Below are 10742 nucleotides of genomic sequence, written 5' to 3' on the forward strand. Positions count from 1 at the left end.
AACTTTCCTTACCAGGCACATTGCAACTCCCAACAGTTAAGGTGCTGCTTTTTTCACTACACTGAGCTACTTCCAGCAAATCACAGTTACCCATTTCAGGTTCACTTTTACAAGCTGTACTAGCCACCAATCCATCACCCATCACAAATCTAACCTTTACTTCCTCAATTAGGGCTTCCACCTGGCCATTTACTTTTAATTTGCTCCTGAAAAACATTTTCCTGACCAATGAGATCTTTCTGTGCTTGGTCTAATTCCAGATTCACTTCTGAGACATTCAGAAACTCCATTCACAGAAAGAACAGAAGTACTTGTGGCACTTTAGAGACTAACAAATTTATTTCAGCATAAGCTTTTGTGGCTACAGCTCACTTCTTCAGATGCATAGAATGGAACACACAGACAGAAGATATTTGTACATACAGAGAACATGAAAAGGTGGAAGTACGCATGCCAACTGGAAGAGGCCAATCAATTGAGATGAGCTATCATCAGCAGGAGAAAGAAACCTTTGAGGTGATAATTGAGATGACCCACAGAAGGTTACCTTAAGTTTAAACAGAGACTGGGAATGGTTGGGTCATTACATTACTTGAATCTATTTCTCTATGTTAAGTTCTCCTCACACCCATTTCCATTTCCAACAGTTGACAAGAAGATGGGAAGAGTTTGGACGAGTTCAGTTCCTGATTTTTATTTGACCTCTCTCCAGCACTTGTTTTGGTTTGGCCTTTCCCTTTCCATCCCTGTCTGAGGTTTCTGTCTCTATCACAGCAGGTGATGCAATGGTACATGAGAAAGAGGACCAGAATTCTCAGCAGAAAAATTTTGAGCAAGTGGATAAACATAGACCATTATTGCAAAGGTCAAAAAGGAATGCGTCCAGGAGTCATGAGCAGTGAATTTAAAATCTCCGCTCAGAAATGGTGAACAGCAGCAGAACCCCAGCTAACTGAAGGAAGTGCAAATGATCACAGTGTAGTTCAATTATTTAAGGCAATATTGTCTCAGATGATCTGGGGAGAGAATTCCAGGGTAAGTGATTTTGAAGTAGGAAAAATGTGGATGTGTTTGGTTCCCAAAGCATTTGTAACCCAGGCCCTACAGAAGATCTCTCCTAGCTAATCCTATGGTATGGGAAATGCAGCCCTTCGTGACACAGATGTTGAGGAAATAGAAGTGGAGTTTTTGTTGAATTTATCTCTTGTAGGTGCTAAAGATGTGTATAAAATGAAACCAGTGTTGAAAATGTAATATCTTCAGAAAAATAGCCATTTTTGAATAGAATCGGCAGCTCTGGTAACTAACGAAGATTCTGATCCAGGCCTGTATCCAGTCCCTGGCCTGGAACTGTACCACCAATTAAAGAAAAGCTGGGCATGTTTCAGGAAGCCATTCCTCATTAACACTGCTGAGCTTTTATGTGGTTTTGTAAAGGATTGTACTTCAAAGAAGTGTAAATTTACCCTATCCAAGACCAAGATTTGGAAAGAGCTGAAGTTGAAAGAATCTACACCCAGTTCTTGGTTTCCACCTCAGTAAAGGAAGCTACGGTGACCAATGACCCAAGGAAAATTGTTTGTAGAACTCCACTTCCTAGTTCAGTGTCACTGATTACACTTCCAGAGGATGCCGGGGTTAGATTGAGAACAATCATCCTTCACTGTTTGGATCCAAACAGAAAGTGCTTCATAGGACATTCCTTCCCCATGGATCCCAAACTGGCTGCCTGATTGGGTATCAAGGACTTTCAGGCTGTAGAAATGATGGTAACCAATGAGGCAACAACTCTACCAAGGTCCAGTTTCAGACTTCCAGATACATGCATGTTGAGTCCTGATTCCCTGGTCTTGTCTGATGCTGTGGCTACACAATAAAGCTGGTGTTGGCACAGCTGCACCAATGTAGCTGCGTTGCTGTAGCACTGCTATTACAGATGCTCTAAGCCAATGGGAGAGATCTCTCCAGTCTGACTTTATTACTCCAGCCTCGGCAAGCGGCGGTAGCTATGTTGGCAGGAGAAGCTCTGCTGCTCATGTAGCGCTAGCTACACAGGGGGTTAGGGCTGTGTAACTACATTGCTCAGCTGTGTGGGTTTTTCACACCCCTGAGTAATATTGTTATACCGACAAATTTTGTTAGTGTAGAGCAGACAGTTTTCTCTTGTGTTCTATGCATTTACATCACTTGTCCTCTCTCTCCTCCTACTTTGAAAGATTAAAAAGTGTGACAAGAGAGGTATTTTTTCTCCAGGATGCAAACACGCTCACATGGGATACCCCTTCCACCAACACACATGGCAGAAGATCCTGAGATATATGAACTCACAGAAGTGGCCGGGACCTACTTTGAAACAAACCACAATTTGAGGCAAGGTTCAGTTGTTGGCAATGGAGATTAAAAGAAAACTAACCTATATGACAAGAATTTGTGATCTTTGAATATGTTATTGGTACCAAGGAAAATGAAATTATAGGCAAAGTAAATGGTTAAAGAGTAAGACTGTGATAATCTGAATTATTTTGGAAAACTGAAAATTGTCTTGTTTTTTGTTTTGTTAGTCGTACAGGAAATGATGGCTAATTTTGAAAAGTTTTTTTGATTTAATTTATCCCCTGTAGTGTAAGGAGTTCTGGTCAAAAACCTCACTCCAAAGGTTGGGGTGGGAGACTGTGTGTGAGAAAGAGTGTATAAGAGAATATTGGCCCAGTATAGATTTTAATTTTTTGTATTTCAAATAGAACTTATTTTGGTTAGTTTCAAAGTCAATTTCAATTAAAAGGAAAGCTACTCCAGGAGATAAGTTTTTACCCACTTAGACTGTAAGGGTCACTGTCTTTCCCACTTCTCTAATTTGCAAAGGAAAGGCCTGACATCTGTCATAGGATGTATCCAGCATATAGGAAAGCTGCACTCATCAACCATCAATATAAAGCAAAAGGCTGAAATCCATTGCCTTTCTGGCCAATAAGCCATCTAAAGGATGGTCTACAATGGAAAGCTATGCGGCAGAGCCACATCTCTGAGGGGTGTGAAAAGTCCTCTCCATTGAGAGAAGTAGGTAGTGTGACCTGAGCCCCACTGTAGACAGTGTTAGGTTGTCAGAAGACTATTTCCGGTGTTTGAAGTGTAGACATAGCCTTAGACGGATTGATCCCCTATGGGAAGCAAGTCATGACATCAATTCCAATTTTGACCTATCTCCCTGTATGTGAGAAAGCTGTTAGTATGGAGGGCTGAGCCACTGTCCTATCGCCTGGTTCCTCAACTGTAGCTACAGCTCTTAGTACCCATCAATCCAAAGACTGAGAGAAATGTTGAGTTCCAACCATTGTCATTTTATTATCTTATTGTTCCTCTCTCTGTTTTTTGTGCTGGCCTTTCTGTTATATCAGGGTGTGACTATGACTCAGTGCATGTGGGACAAAAGCTCATTGGTGCCACTTGGCAAAGGGGTCATTGTTATTCACAAGCAACTCCTGTCTCAGACCTGACAAACTCGCCACACCTAATACACTGATTTTATTATATTTAATCAGGAGGCATAGAGCAGTGAGATCTCCACTGAAAGCTTGTAAATTATTGTTACTCTTAATCACTGTGAGGGGTGTGTACGAGTCATATTTAAGGAGTAATGTAAGTACATGGAAAATTATGCCCATATGGTATTGTTGTGAAAGTGAGTCACCCCAATCATAGGTCTTGGTGGGGGGGAATTGGCACCTGTCCCTTGCTAGGCAGTTATGTGATGTTTTGCTCCATTGTCAACCTTTGCACCAACCCAGAAAAGCCAATGGAAAACCATCAAAGACGAACTATAGACATGGAAACCCTGTGGAAGTGACAAGGACAATATGAGAATGAGGAGATCATCCTTTCTGTGAATAAAGACAAAAGACTGATTCAGTTCATAACAGGGTGGAGAAAAACACTCTGGGTCCAATCACCAAGGAGATTCCTAATGACCAGTGGTGCTTCATGAAAGGCAGGGCCGTGGCTCCTAGGGACTAGCAATCAGTGGAATTGCCTGAAGCGTGAGGTGAGAATCTACTTAGATAGGAAAGGTAACTATTAAAAAGTGTAGGTTGCATTTTCTGCTTTTGCTTAGTTGGTAACAGTTGGTTTCCATCACTCACATTTGTTTGTTTACATCTCTATCCGTTGTTAAATAAATTTTTGCTTGCTCGATACTCGTGCTGTGTGACGTACAGTAGCAGTGGACCACAGTAAAACTAGTAACCTGGGATATATCATTGCTTCAGAAAGAGAGAATCTGGGATTTCTCTGAGTATCTGGTGATGAGGTCTGGACCCCAGAGGGGGACACATTGAAGGAACTCGGGTTAGGGTGGCTGCTGTAGCTCAGAGGAGGGTCCTTGAGTTCCAGTAGGCTGGGTGAGTTTGGTCACTAACATCCAGCTGCCAAATGCAAAACTCCCTCTTCCTAGTGGCAGGTGGCAACGAGGAGACTCTCAGTCCTCAGCACCCTGAGAAGGGTCACAATGTGTCTCTGTTGATTCACCTGTCAAATCCACACAAGGAAAGCTCTCTATGAAACCATAAAATTCTGCCCTATGAAATCATGGAACATGTGCTCTTCGCTCTGTGAAAGCATGTAAAGAATTCAAGCACTGAAGGACAGGGTTTGGATTCAGAGTGACCTAGACAAATTGGAGGATTGGGCCAAAAGAAATCTGAGGAGGTTCAACAAGAAGAAGTGCAGAGTCCTGCACTTAGGAAGGGAAGAATCCCATGCACTGCTACAGCCTGGGGACCAACTGGCTAAGCAGCAGTTCTTCAGAAAAGGACCTGGGAATTCCTGTGGATGAGAAGCTGGATATGAGTCAACAGTGTGCCCTTGTTGCCAAGAAGACTAATAGCATATTGGGCTGCATTAGTAGAAGCATTGCCAGCAGATTGAGGGAAGTTTGTTCATTTCAAGCCTGCATCTTATTCATTTCATTTGGTGACCTCTCCTAGTTTGTGTTATGAGAAGGATAACACAAGAACTTGGTCCTTTAAAAGATATTATATGACCCCCTCCCCCTTGTCTCTCATTTCCTGGGACTAACGGATACAACAACACTGCAAATAACAAGGTTCAAAGTCAATGCACATGGGAGAAGCATCTTGTGTTTCATTCCTTATGTCCTAGTCCCATCGTGTGGCCATTTCCTTTTCTTCCTTTCTGTTAAAAGCTTTGGTGTTTTGCACAGAAACATTATTTCCCCAGGAGCGACCCAGGAGTGAGGGCTGCATTCGTGTACCGACCGGTCTCTAGAAAGGGGCAGACAAAGGCCTTTAGGATGAGGCATCCGTCGCTGTCAAAAAATCATCTCCCTTCTGTGGTTCAGAGGGCAGCAGGAGCAGCCGCAGATCGGTGGCCCCCAGCACCACTCCTGAGGTGGCCGGAGCAGCAGCTGGCCACCTGGAGCTCCCTTCTGTGTGGCAGCAGCTGGAGTGGCAGCAGCTCTCAGGACTTCTCCCCTGGTAGCTGGTGTTCATTATCCATCAAATAAATCAAAACACTTCCACCTGCAGGTGGATTTAGCCCAGGACCCTCAGAGTCAGCAGCTGTTACATCCCCCCCCCCCGAGCCCCCTGGTCAGGTGTCCTAGTGCTGAAACCCTCCTGTTTAGACCCAAAAATAGAGTTTTTGCAGCAGGGAGCTGAAATTTTGGACCGGACATTGTAGATCCACTTTTATTTTATCGAGTTGCTTCAAAACAGCAAATCAAGAAAGTCTCCTAAGTGCCAGACTCTCTGCCATGGAAACAGCTGCTGCTGCTCTCCAGGAGTCTGTGCATTCCACCCAGCAACGTACAAACCTGCTCCGAACTGAAGGGGGGTCAGACAGTGACGGTAACGCAAATCTTCAGACTGTTAACTCAAGTCCTTTCCTTTCTTTAACCCAGGATGTGCCAGTCAACTGTTAGCCATGGTGTTATCTTCACCTTAAAATCCCTCTCAGGACATTTAACAGAGGAAGTGAAACTCCCTCCACCTAAATTGCTCCCTGTTGAGGAATTGTACTGTACCTGCCCTTGGAGACTGTCTGGTTTTATACTCTGAGAGTTTTTTCTCTTCAAACCCCTTATCCCAATCTCTGGGCCAACTGCCACATTTCAGAGTTTAGAATTTACTCTCATCACCCTCGTATTGCACTTTCCATGTGAATTGGGCAAAGCAAGTGTGGGAACCCACATAGCTAATGAAAATCAGTACTCTGGGTGAGGCCTGAACTCACACTCACAGCTGTATTTCCCCCTTCAGGAGCCACTATAGGTGCTTCTTAGACAAACTTGGGTTGTAGGTGGTTATGTGTATCTGTGGTTTACCACTTTGGCTGCTCTGTGAAAAGCTGATGGTTCAAACCTAACAGAAGCTGGTGGGATTTTGTTTTGTTTTAAGCAATTAGAATCCAGTACATTTTAACAGGCAGAAAATCTCTTCTATTCTGGTTTAGCCTCACTTGACTCCTTCTGCCTATCTTCTCCCTTCCCCCTCAGTGTCTTTCCTTCCCCATTGGGGACATGCAGAGATGAACCCCAGTCAGTCTGTGTCACAGAGAGTTTGTATCTCCTAAGGAATGTGGGTGAAGGATTCCAGCTGAATTAACTCCACTCACGTTGGTTAGACACTTTTGTTCCTTTGAAGCAGATAGTGGGAAATCGGACATTAATTCAGACCCAGGAGGCAAGGCAGAGGCTTCCTGACCTTGATCTCCAGGAAGGGAGAGAGGATCCCCAGGAAGGAAGAGAGCTTCCTTTAGTCTCAAGCTGGGGTCTTCTGGAAGTTGAAAAAAACCCTTGGTCACTGAGGATCTCATGGGATTGTGCTGCTCCAGAGGCTCCAGAGTCCTGGGTGCGGGGAGGAGGTCACTGCACAGTCTGAAATGGAAGGGAGGACCCTGGAAGGGAAGGAGGAACAGAAAATGGAGAGGAATGAAACAGAGCAAACCCCTCTTCTCTCTCCCATCACCAACCCAGCAAGAAATGTTATCAATGGGGAAACTCCTCACCACGAAAGGCAGAGAACACAGAGACATTTGCCTCAAACTGAGCAGTAGGGTGACCAGACACCAAGTGTGAAAAACCAGGAGCTTTCAGCAGATGTGTTGGTAGTATAGTGGTGTGCATAACTGCCTTCCAAGCAAATGACCTTGGTTTGATTCCTGGCCAATACAGTGATGCCCCCTCCACTGGGAATTGGTTTAGTTTCAGTCACTTTGTATCAGTTTATTAATAGAATGAAAGAATCAATGTTCCAAATCCCAACAGGTCATTAAACACACAGGGGAGGAAAAAGGGGCATGACCATAAAATGAGCAGTTGGAGTCATCCAGGTATTACAATGTTGTTTTATATTAATAAAAAAAAACCTTCTCTCTCCCTTTTAGACTCAGAACCTTTAAGGTCAGAAGGGACCAGTGTGATTATCTAGTCCGACCTGCTGCACCATGCAGGTCAAAAGTCCCCACCCACCCACTCCTGTAGTAGACCCAGGGGAGGCAGCTTCATGCTCTGCCCCTCCCCCAATGGGTGTGCAGAGATGTGCCAGCAGCACTAAGGTGGATGCCTGCCCACTCTACCTCCGTCCCTCCGTGCCGCTCCCAGAAGTGGCTGGCATGTCCCAGCATCCCCTTGGTCGGGGGGAGTGTCTCCATGCGCTGCCCCTGCCTTGAGTACCAGCTCTGCAGCTCCTATTGGCCAGGAACTGCAGCCAATGGGAGCTTGGAGGTCAGCGCCTGCAGGCAGCTGTGCACGGAGACCCCCTGGCCCCACCCACCTAGGAGCTGCTGCTGGAGAGTTGTGTGTACCAGTCACTTTGGGAGCTGCACTGCCTGGGGAAAGCACCACCCCTCCTGCACCCCAACCCCCCCCAGCACAGAGCCCACACCCCACACCCAAATTTCCTCCCCGAGCTTTGCTTGTCTTCCTTTCATTCAGAACCCCACTTCTTCTCCAGAGCTGCAAATAGCCACCCCTGGGATGCCAAGAGCCAGGCACAGATTCTACCTCCCAGCAGCCAACTTCATCTTCCCAGGCTTTGCAGAACGAATGGTGACGCTCTACTAACCCCACTTAGCTGTGCTGAGGCTCTTAGCTTCTGCCCTGCCTTCCTCAGCTCGACTGCCCTCTTTTGCCTCATTTCTGCCTCACTTCCTCCTTTGGCAAGTCACGCAAAGGAGGCCAGCAGGAAGAGCCAGCCTCCATAGGCCAACCTCCCAGGACAGAGGAGACCAAGTCACAAGGCTCCAAAAGGTGACTGACCAAGATCCTCTAGCTTTCCCCTGCTAATGCAAAGGCTTTTTCTCAGCTCATTTCACCACCCTCAGCCATGCAGGGTTTAAGGTTACCGCAGGGACAGGCCAGTGGCAGCAGTAGGAGCGCCTTGCTGGACAGCCGGGAAAAGGAAAGCAGCATGTTTCTGCCTCGTTTTGAGCCAGGGACCTTTTACATGTTAGGCAAACATAATAACCACTACACTACAGAAACTCTGTCACAGTGCTCTGCCCCTCCCTTCATAAGAACATAAGAGTGGCCATACTGGGTCAGACCAAAGGTCCATCCAGCCCAATAGCCTATCTGTCAACTGTGATCAATGCCAGGTGCCCCACAGGGAGTGAATCTAACAGGTAATGATCAAGTGATCTCTCTCCTGCCATCCAACTCCACCCTCTGGCAAACAGAGACTAGGGATACCATTCCTTACCCATCCTGGCTAATAGCCATTCACAGACTGAACCTCCATTAATTTATCTAAGGTGCCACAAGTACTCCTCATTCTTTTTGGTGATATAGAGTAACATGGCTACCACTCTGATACCTATTAATTTATCTAGTTCTCTTTTAAACCCTGTTATAATCTTAGCCTTCACAACATCCTCAGGCAAGGAGTTCGACATGTTGACTGTGCACTGTGCAAAGAAGAACTTCCTTTTATTTGTTTAAAACCTGGTGCGCATTAATTTCAGTTGGTGGCCCCTGGTTCTTATATTATGGGAACAAGTAAATAACTTTTCCTTATTCACTTTCTCCACACCACTCATGATTTTATATACCTTTTCATATCCCCCCTTAGTCTCCTCTTTTCCAAAATGAAAAGTCCTAGTCTCTTTAATCTTCCCTCATATGGTACCCCTTCCAAACCCTAATCATTTTAGTTGCCCTTCTCTGAACATTTTCTAATGCCAGTATATCTTTTTTGAAATGAGGAGACCACATCTGTACACAGTATTCAAGATGTGGGTGTACCATGGATTTATATAAGGGCAATAAGATATTCTCTCTCTTATTCTCTATCCCTTTTTTAATCATTCCTAATATCCTGTTTGCTTTTTTGACTGCCGCTGAACACTGCATGGACATCTTCAGAGAACTATCCACGATGACTCCAAGATCTCTTTCCTGATTAGCTGTAGCTAAATTTGCCCCCATCATATTGTATGTATAGTTGGCGTTATTTTTCCCAATGTGCATTACTTTACATTTATCCACATTAAATTTCATTTGCCATTTTGTTGCCCAGTCACTTAGTTTTGTGAGATCTCTTTGAAGTTCTTTCACACTCTGCGTTGGTCTTAACTATCTTGAGCAGTTTAGTATCGTCTGCAAACTTTGCCACCTCACTGTTTACCCCTTTCTCCAGATCATTTATGAGTAAGTTGAATAGGATTGGTCCTAGGACTGACCCTTGGGGAACACCACTAGTTACCCCTCTCCATTCTGAACACACCAATGGGCGAACCTGGAGAAAGTGGTGGTAGCCCTTCGATAGGTCAGCTGGCAGAGCAAAGGACTGGAGCCGGCACTCAGGAAGTCATCTTTACGTCGCCCTTGTGACCCCAGCTTGAAGGGGAGCTTCTTTTTCTTCCCCTTGCTGAGAAAGAGTAAGAGAAGAAAGAAAGGTCAGGTGGGCCAACTCTTGCTTGGGAGCCACCCACTGAAAATTGAAAAACAAAAAAGTAGAGCTGTAAAAGGCTTCAGAGCCCACCTGGCCCAACCCCCCTTCTAATATGGCAGAAAAGCCACATGTCTCCTGACTAGGTAAGGACATCCTATTGCCCCACAAGAAGTGAAAGGCCATCATGTTCGGTCTCAGCAGCACTCATGGAGCAGGGGGAAATACATGGCTGAGGAAATTCCCCACAGCCAAAAGATAGGTCTTGAGCATCACAACTTTGTGGGTAATTACAGGGTCCACTTATGCCACTGGCTGAGCCATTCCTCACCGGCCAGCAACAGCTTCTCCCAGTTCGTGTTCCCCAACATGTCCGCAACTGAATGCTAGAAGGCCCAGCTCATCCATCTGCCCATGCTTGCAACCCTCCTCTTCCGCCCTGACTAATAGGGAGGAGTATTGAGCCTCCCTCCCTTAGGCCCTTCAGCATTCCTGGGGAACACCAACACTGCCCAAGTGACTTTGGGCCAGTAGGTCAACCAGTAGGGCTGCCTCCTAGGCCAGGCTGCAGCCCAGCTTCAGGACTCAGAGGAAATGCAGCTCCCATCCCTACCTACAGGACTCCAGGGATGGCCAGCCTTCTGGACCAAATGTCCCCTCTTGTGCTCAAGTCGCAACAGCTAGCAGGTAAAAGACAGGATTTCATGGCATTTGAGAAAGCAAGATAGAGCCTTGGAAAACCCAGCAGGGTTAGGTGGCACAGAAATTGTCTTCAGATCCCACAAGACTTCAACTGAAATTGCAGGATTCAAAGTCTTTTCCCGGGTTGTACAATGCTAA

The 10742-nt window shown here is 45.6% G+C and overlaps 1 non-coding gene across 1 annotated transcript; it reads right to left on the minus strand.

Moving 5' to 3' along the window:
- Window positions 1-8424: 8424 nt before the first annotated feature.
- Window positions 8425-8497, minus strand: TRNAV-AAC. Its single transcript has one exon. It is a non-coding gene; the product is annotated as a tRNA-Val (tRNA).
- Between the last annotated feature and the right edge of the window lie 2245 nt (window positions 8498-10742).

This window comes from Gopherus evgoodei, unplaced genomic scaffold, assembly GCF_007399415.2.
Source record: "Gopherus evgoodei ecotype Sinaloan lineage unplaced genomic scaffold, rGopEvg1_v1.p scaffold_34_arrow_ctg1, whole genome shotgun sequence".
NCBI classification, from domain to species: Eukaryota; Metazoa; Chordata; order Testudines; family Testudinidae; genus Gopherus; species Gopherus evgoodei.